The 8678-nt window shown below is 38.6% G+C and overlaps 1 long non-coding RNA gene across 1 annotated transcript; it reads left to right on the top strand.

The window, feature by feature from the left end:
* Positions 1-308: 308 nt before the first annotated feature.
* LOC140600763 (uncharacterized) lies at positions 309-6897 on the top strand. Its single transcript, XR_012003934.1, has 2 exons — positions 309-551; positions 6668-6897. It is a non-coding gene; the product is annotated as an uncharacterized lncRNA (long non-coding RNA).
* The last annotated feature ends 1781 nt before the right edge of the window (positions 6898-8678 follow it).

The following is an 8678-nucleotide window of genomic DNA, read 5'->3' as shown; positions in this document are numbered from 1 at the left end:
TCTCCCTGAAGCCTGGACTTAGTGGCCGGGATGAGATAATAATCTGCTTGCCCCACGAAGGGTGGGTGGTTTCAGATACATCATGTAATTTCCTGGATGCATGTTCTTTGTCCGTAAAAGGAAAGAGTCGTGACATCCCTCCACGCATGCTTTGTCATTTTACAATGAAGCAATGACATTTGTGTATGTAATGAATTTCTTCTAACGTATTTAATTAATATTTGCCAAGTTCCAACCTGCGTCATTCATTGCAGAATGGACTTGGGAAGGTTTACTTGAATGCATGTTCACAAGTCAAGGTGACACAGACCAAGGGCAAGGGGACCTGGTTTTGGTCTTTATTTCCATTTCCCTCCACTAGCGCTGCCCCCACAGGCAGTCCGCCTTTCGTTTCTTCTGTCTCATTTGTATTACCCTTGACTAGAAGAAGTGGCCATCACACTTGCCGTTGGAGTCCACAGTGACCCTTGCTACTCTAATCCACAAAAGCTGCCTTGGGGTGTGTAGCAGGATTCTTCACCACACGGAAGTTTCCATGGACAGAAGGAACAGTAAGTTTACCGTGGCTTTTGTCTGTCATGCTACGTGTAGCTGCTGTGATTCATAGTCACCACCTGGCCTTTGTGGAAACATAAGAGTTTATCTTGTAAGATTGCACTCATGTCTAGCCTCATTCTAGCTCAACATCAGGAAAACTAAGTTGAGTCCCCTCCAGTGACTTTCTAATACCTTTCTTTTGAAGGACAAACTGTTTTTCCCAATTTAAAGGTGGGGAAACTGATGTTATTTGCATCAAATACTGCGATCAGATTTTAAGATTTTATTTATTCATGAGAGACAAACAGAGAGAGAAAGAGAGGCAGAGGCACAGGGAGAGGGAGAAGCAGTCTCCACGCAGGGAGCCCAATGTAGGACTCGATCCTGGGACTCCAGGATCACACCCTGGGCCAAAGGCAGGCACCAAATCGCTGAGCCACTCAGGTATCCCGTGAGATCAGATTTCTAAGAAGTCCTTACCCTCCGGGGCCTGGTGGGTCTCTAGAGGCTTAGTGTCTAGCACAGGCTGCGCTGAGCTCATTGGAGCCTGAGGCAAAGGGAACAGCTGCTAATACTGATCTTATCTTTATTTAAGACTTTTATATTTTTATCATGATTTTTTGCCCTTTATTTTTGGCTTTTTAAATGTTACATTGAAATATCATTAATCATAATTAACATTTTTTTGACATCTCTTTAAATTTTGCACTGAGGAAAATGAGGCACTTGGTCAATCTGGTCCATACCCTGTCCTACCATGAAATACACAATTAATGAATATTTTCATAGTTAGAGAATTAAATAGAAAATCAAAGAGAACTGTGTCCATGTTCTTTTATTATTGAGGCAATCTAGGGAGACACTGTGTCCTCCTACTAGTCTTAAAGCTGATGCTCAGGGGCTCCTGGGTGGCTCAGATGGTTAAGCAGCCAGCTCTTGGTTTTGTCTCAGGTCATGATCTCCTGGTGGTGAGATCAAGCCCCACGTTGGGTTCTGCACTCAGCATGGAGTCTGCTTCAGATTCTCTCCCTGACCCTCCCCCAGTGTCCCTCCCCTGATCTCTTCCTCTCTCTCTCTCTCTGATGAATAAAAATAATAATAATAATAATAATAATAATAATAATAATAATAATAAATTTTTACCAAAAAGAAAAAAAAAAGGCTATCCAGAGATAGTTTTACAAGAGATCCTACCATGTGTCCCAGGTGGAATGGAATTAAGAGGTAGGGTAAGGGAACTTGAATGACTGGGAGCTTGGCCACTAGGAACTTTAACAATCCTCAGCCCCTTTCCCTCAGCACAGTCAAGCGAAAAGAACACCGTATCTGTAAGCAAAACAGAGTGGATTCCATGTCTTGCCATCATTGGAATCACTCTGCGTCAAAGCAGTGGAGTAACAAGGCATGGGCTTGGGAACCACTAATCCTGGGCTTACAGACCTGACTCTGCCACTTACTGGCTATGGCATTGGACAAGTTCTACCCCTGAATTTTTATTCCTCATGTGAACAGTGTGCACAGTAACAATTAGCAGCCTCAGAGGATCGAGGATCGCACCAAGCACTCCCTGACATAGGGAAGAGTCTAGAACATCGGACGTCAAGTAGAAAAGCTTCATCAAAGGGTGCCCTATAGCACCACTAAGTTCATTGGCCACAGAAAGAATTTATTTGCATGGCACTGACTCTAGACCCCTCCGCAAGGGATAGATCTGTCCTGACCCTCCTGGGGCCAACAGCTGCCAAGCTTTGACAGACCAACCGGAGTGTGTGTGAATGAAGACTTACTTGTAACATGTGCGGCTTTGTGTTCACATCCCTGAGACATCGCTAAGGTTTGCACCGTGGCTGCCAAGCACTGCCATTTATTCCTGCTGGAACCAGAGCTGGGGCAGCATCCAATCTCCTTGCAAGTACTTGAGATTCCTTGGAAGAAAGGATTCCTGTAGAATATTAATATAAACTGTTAATATAGAAATCCGCCAAAGTCGCCTTTTTATTTTGTAGCTCATCAGAGATTGTAAAATGGAGCCTTCCAGGAAATAAATATGCAGTTGACTGGCTTTGATTCACTCTAACAATGATCTGCAAAATTGGGATTTTGGTGTCTGTTGGGGTCCGCGTATCTGTATACCTGATGGAGGGAGTCAGGCTAGGTTAATACGCCTTCATTGAACCCAGGCTCACCAGTGCCTTCTAGTTGGCAATCTTTCAAAAGGAAGGGATGAGCAAGGCTGAACTCAGACACAGCTTCCCATGTATGAGCTTTGACGGCGGGGCCGTCTTGTCATTTGAGATCGGGTGTGTGCAAAGGGGAAAGTTCTCCCAAGCACATGCATTTCCACGGCTGGGGTTACGCTCTTTCCTTCTCGTTCACCATGTGTGCGGCCCGCTGCCTCTCCGCACACCGTCTGGCTGCGTTTTCCTCTATTGTTCCTTGGCCTGGAGATTCTCTGGGCTCTCTCAGCAGCTCCTTCTCCATGTTTGCTGTGTGTGTTTGTCTTTCTGGGATGAAGTTTGTTTTTCAAGCTCTGACAGACTGGCAAGGCAAACAAGGTTGCCATTTTTGTTTTGTTTTGTTTTTATGAGCATGGCAATTTTTAGCCCTTTGAAAACAATCCTGAGACTTGGGAGGTTATAATTTGGGATGCCATGTGTAGAGGCACACATTCAGATCTTATTGTGGCTGAGGGAACACTCTGAAGGAAGCGGGTGGAAGACAGATTAATGTGGGTGATTTATCAGTTGTGAAAGGGCCAAGCTCCTGACAGCACTAAAAGATGAAATAACCAAAATGGAAACGAATTTCATAGAACATTTTGAAAAATTAATTTCGAAGAGTATGTTTATGTCTGAACATACATATGTATATAGAATGCATAAATAAACATTGTATCTCACACATACACTTACCTCCTGCTTCTGTATGGCAGGCTTCTGGCAATCTCATTTTTGGGAATCCACAGAAGTAAAGACAAAGGGTCCCTGAATGTAACAGCTAGCCGTCTCAACATGGTGAAGCAGACACGGGAGACCCTGCTATCTCCCTTTTACAGGTACCAGAGACAGAGGGTCAGAGAGCTGCCACCACTTACTTCAAAGGAGGGACCTATGAAGTGACACAGCCAAGGGTAAACCTCTAGTCTCGGTTCCCGATTTAGGTTGGATCTAGCAGCCTCATCCCAACTGTTGGTCCCAAAAGGGGAAGACTCTGTCATCAGACACAGGTGCAGCTCCCATCATTGTTCTCCAGATATTAGCAACTGGGCCTATCTAAAGGAAGGTTATTAGAAATGCAATCCTGTGGTTGAACACAGACAGTAATTTCTTCAAAGGGGAGAAAGGGCCATTTAGGAAGACAACTAACAATGTATGTTATGGGGTCTTTCTTATTCACATAGTGGTACTGTCAGTTTACTATATTTTTTTTCCTTGTAGGCAGAATTTTATACGACAGCTCTTTAGGAGTGTGAGATGTACACATTTACAGTGATTTTGATTTAGGTCTCTTTGTAAGTCTCACCTTTGCCACTGTTCAGCTGCTTTGGTCATGGGTTAAATCACATTTTAAAGGTGCACATCACTGGATTCTTGAAGTCATACATCTGGATTGGAATCTGATCATGGATAAGTCTTCATCTTCAGGATAAATCAGAGAGGAGAAGAGCTCTGAAAGTATATCAAGGATTTAAGAGCTAACCAGGAAAATATTACTTTCATCGGTATTAGCAAAGTACAAATCTTTGAAAAACAGAGCAGGTAACAAATTCAAACCAAGCCTGCCCTCTCATTGTGCATTATGGTTTCCTGAATCCTCAAATGACATGAAGACATATTTCAGCTTGAAACTGAGTTCCAGGCTACCTGGGGACCTAGGTTTTACTGGAAATCCAATTCTTCCAAATAGCATGGGACAGTCTCCAAACCATTACAGGAAATAAAGTTGTACTTCTCATTTGTTATGAGTATATAGCACTTCTGGTAAGGATTGGTGTTATAAAACCAAACCAATGCATTCAGAAGGCAAGAGTGAACAAACAAGATTGCAAGCCATTAGAAGGCACAGGCTGAGAGCCTACCGTGCACTCTGGAGGATCTCTTTACATGAAGTCTTTGTAATAACTAATTAGCCAGTGGAGATTGTTCTAGAGAAGAAATTTTGTCTCTTCGTTACCTTATTCCATTTAATTTGGAGAGGCGGGGAAATCAATGAACAAAGAATAGTTAAGCAACATCAGTCAATTTATCAAGATCACTGTTCAATTATTCGGTAGTGAATATTGTAAATAGTGATATGCAAATAACAATGACAGCAGTGTTGAGCTGCTTCTATATTCTAGGCAGTGTAGGTAAAGCTACCTGGTACAGATAACTGGCATTTGATTGAATGCACTTATTTCACAATATGAATGTCATATTCATGATAAAAAAGCAAAAAAATTGGACTGTAGAATGTATTTTGGAATGTGATCATAGGAGGAAAGCAGAACATAATATGGAGGTGTTAAATGGCAGATCTGTGATAAATATAAATATCAAATGTGTTATTTTGATGTATATGAGCGATAATTGGATTTTAAATTACCCATCTATAAAGAACAGAATCTATAGTGCAAGAAGTTTAGTTTTGAAAATAATTATAAGAAAAAGCTCTGTTGGCCTTACATATAATTTTAAAATACATGCACATATATATCAGAAACATTTGAAGTTTTCATTTCCCGCCCCCAGACTTGTCAATAAAGTTATTGCAACAAGTTTGTGAAGCATGAAATTAAACCCATCTTAACCCCTATCTGATTGTGAGGCGTGATGATTAGTCCAGAATTTCTAACCAATGAAGAGACTTCTATAAATTCTTATTACTTTGTCCAGCATTGGCCTGACATTGCTTATACGGGCTTCTAGAAATATCACAACATTCTTACAAGAAGAAAATACATATACAAGCATGTGGCTCATTCATCCTTTATTTCTTTAGTCAATAAACAATTGTTGACCATTATTATATACCATGAACTCTGTTTAGCTTGTTCAGTGCTCTAATCCTCACAGTAACTGGGAGAGGGGTGGTGACACCAGCATTATGCCCATTGCAGGTTCAAGGATGTCATATAGCCTTTCAAATGGTAAATCAAAGATCACCTCCTATGAGCAGAACTTACTGCAGGCATTCTGAAGCAGAAAATTCTGTCACCAGAGGGACTGGTCAGGTCAGGAGCTGAGCCGATCTTGACAGATTTGACTTTTATGTTTTGAGTGAAAGTCTGCTTGGTTAGAACTTTGGAATAATAAACGACTTCTGGTAAATTTGAGTGTTACGATGAAGCAAATTAAGATAGAAAGTGGAGATATGGAATTAAATTATTTGTATCAAAATATTAGATATGCATCTAAGCTATGATTATAGATAGAGGAGTTCTAAACAATGAGAAGTTTTAGAGGCAGACCTTCAGATTTCCCTTCTGGTCAATTATATATTTAGTTTCTCCTAAACTTCATTAAGGTTCATGCCATACATGATTAGTAGCTTACAACTGATTTTGAGTAAACAAAACCTCTGAATTTATATGAATCCAAAGGATATCTTAAACAGTGTTTTTATTCATATGTCTTGCTTAGTGCAGCTGGTTGGGCCTTTATTATGGGAAATGTTTACTTCTGGAAAGATTAAAGGAATATACAGAAAAATAGCTTCAAATATCTTTATGGGAACTCAACTATAATTTTGAACAATGGATGATAAGAATTTTATACAAGTATGTACTTATCAAGTGTGTATGTATAGATCATGAATTGGAAATAGAGGGAAAAAATAACTCAAGAGCAATGCTAACATGAGTTTATCCAATTTTGCACTCATGACATCTAAGATGAAGAAAATGAAAATAGAAAGCTTTTAAAAGCAACCATCTAAAAATACCCAGGAATATGAGGTTGATGCCTGTGACTAACCTAAAGGATAGAAGAGAATCTTTCTCCAAGACATGAAAGAAAAATATTGGTGTATTCCTAGAATATGTGGCAACATGGCACCAAATGGAAATCGATTCTGAGGAGGAAAGTGACATAGAGTATGAAATCCCTTTCTGTTAATATTTCCAGTTATATTGTGCATTATATTTTTACAGATTCTACACAACATCCTGATGCTGGCAACATCTCTTTAACTTGTAATGCTGGGCAACACAGGTGGCTCAGGAGTTTAGCACCGCCTTCAGTCTGGAGCGTGATCCTGGAGACCCAGGATCGAATCCCACGTCGGGCTCCCTGCATGGAACCTGCTTCTCCCTCTGCCTGTGTCTCTGCCTCTCTCTCTCTGTGTCTCTCATGAATAAATAAATAAAATTTTTAAAAAATATCTTGTAATGTTAATACAATTGGTGAAATTGAATAATAAAATTGAATTAAAATGTTGGAAGGGATCATCAGTTTGGTAATATAATATGAAAATGGAAGTGAAAAACATAAATCCAAAGGAATATATTGTCTTCATCTAATGGCAAATATGCTATGGTATGAGAAATACCTAGAGATAGAAATACCGTGGCAAACAGCATTATGTGTAAAGAGATGAAGTAAATGATTTGGGTGGTTTACATTACTGTTTGTAGTGGCAAGACAATTATTGCAAAGTCAAACTAAAATGTCACTTATGTACAACACAGTGGTTTGGCACAAATCTGTCTTGGGCTCTCCTCTAATGAAAGTTAGTGAGTTATTAAAAACACCAGGACAATATTTTTATTGGAGGTTCCCATTCAAATGTGTTCAAAGGGTATGGAATAAAGAGAAAAGCATTGGTTGAAAAAGTAGAAATTGACATGAAGACACTAGAGTGTAGTCTTTACTCTGTCACGGAGTAGCCACTCACCAGGCATTGATCTATAATGACCACATATCCCAAAAGTTGGAAGTTTATAGTGAAGTATAAACCAAAACGTAGGTGCTTTTCATAATTAATGGTTTACCCCAAATAGTTTAGCTAAAACATTTATTTTTGTTCTACATACTTTCATCTTTCTTGTTTGTTTGGGATTTAAATATTTATAATAGTGAGACATTGAAATGCCACTAAGAATTGTGTTATTACCTCTATACGGTGAACAAAAAGAATGTGAAGAATCTTTATATTTATAGTTACCCTGACAATTATCACGTTTGGGAGGAAAGGCAGGAAAAATCATCCAGAATTATACCAAGTCACAGGTTTAAAGAAGAAATCATAAATTATGAGAAAAGTAAGAACTGACTGCATGATGATGAAAATAAAACATATCAAACTTAAAGATTCATCATTGCATTTTTAAAGAAAAATTTACAGATGTAAACAATTACATTTTTAAACAATGAATGAAAAAAAAAAAGAAAAGAAAAGGAAAGACATAATAAATAAATGAGGGCAGCCCTGGTGGCGCAGAGGTTTAGAGCCGCCTGCAGCCCAGGGTATAATCCCAGACACCTGATATCAAGTCCTACGTCAGGCTCCCTGCATGGAGCCTGCTTTTCCCTCTGCCTGTGTCTCTGCTTCTCTCTCTCTCTCTCTCACTCTCTCTCTCTCTGTCGCTCATGAATAAATAAATAAATAAAATCTTAAAATAAAAAATAAATAAATAAATGACCAGAAATGAAAGCAAGAGAAAATAAGATATAATAGTTACATCAATAATGTTATTTCTTAATAATAGTAAAAAAAATGGATAAATCTGTATAAGATTTAATACACAAAAAATAAAAAAATAAAAAAATAATACACAAAAAAGAGGGAAAGTATAACAAAATAATATGAATAAGAAAGAAGGCATTGCTAAATGGGCATCAGAGATTAAAAACATAAGAGAACATTATGATCAACCTTATACCAATAAGCTTAGACAAAACTTAGTCAAAAAAATAAAACTTCCTGGAAAAAATAATTTTCCAGATCAGACTCAATAAGAAATAGAGAAGATGAACAGTTCTACATATATTTAGTCATAGATGAAATTTTTTAGAGAATAGAAGTTGAGGGAACATTTCCCAACTCATTTTGTTAGACATCAGGACCAGGCAAAGTCACTATAAGGAAATGTAAAAAGTTAATTTTATTCTTGAATATGTATGGAAAAAATCTAAAGAGAGTATTCGCAAATCAAATCTAGT

The sequence above is a fragment of the Canis lupus genome, chromosome 12 (genome assembly GCF_048164855.1).
Source record: "Canis lupus baileyi chromosome 12, mCanLup2.hap1, whole genome shotgun sequence".
Lineage (NCBI taxonomy): Eukaryota > Metazoa > Chordata > Mammalia > Carnivora > Canidae > Canis > Canis lupus.
The sequence above is the reverse complement of the archived record's forward strand: the minus strand, read 5'-3'. Positions and strand labels throughout refer to the sequence as shown.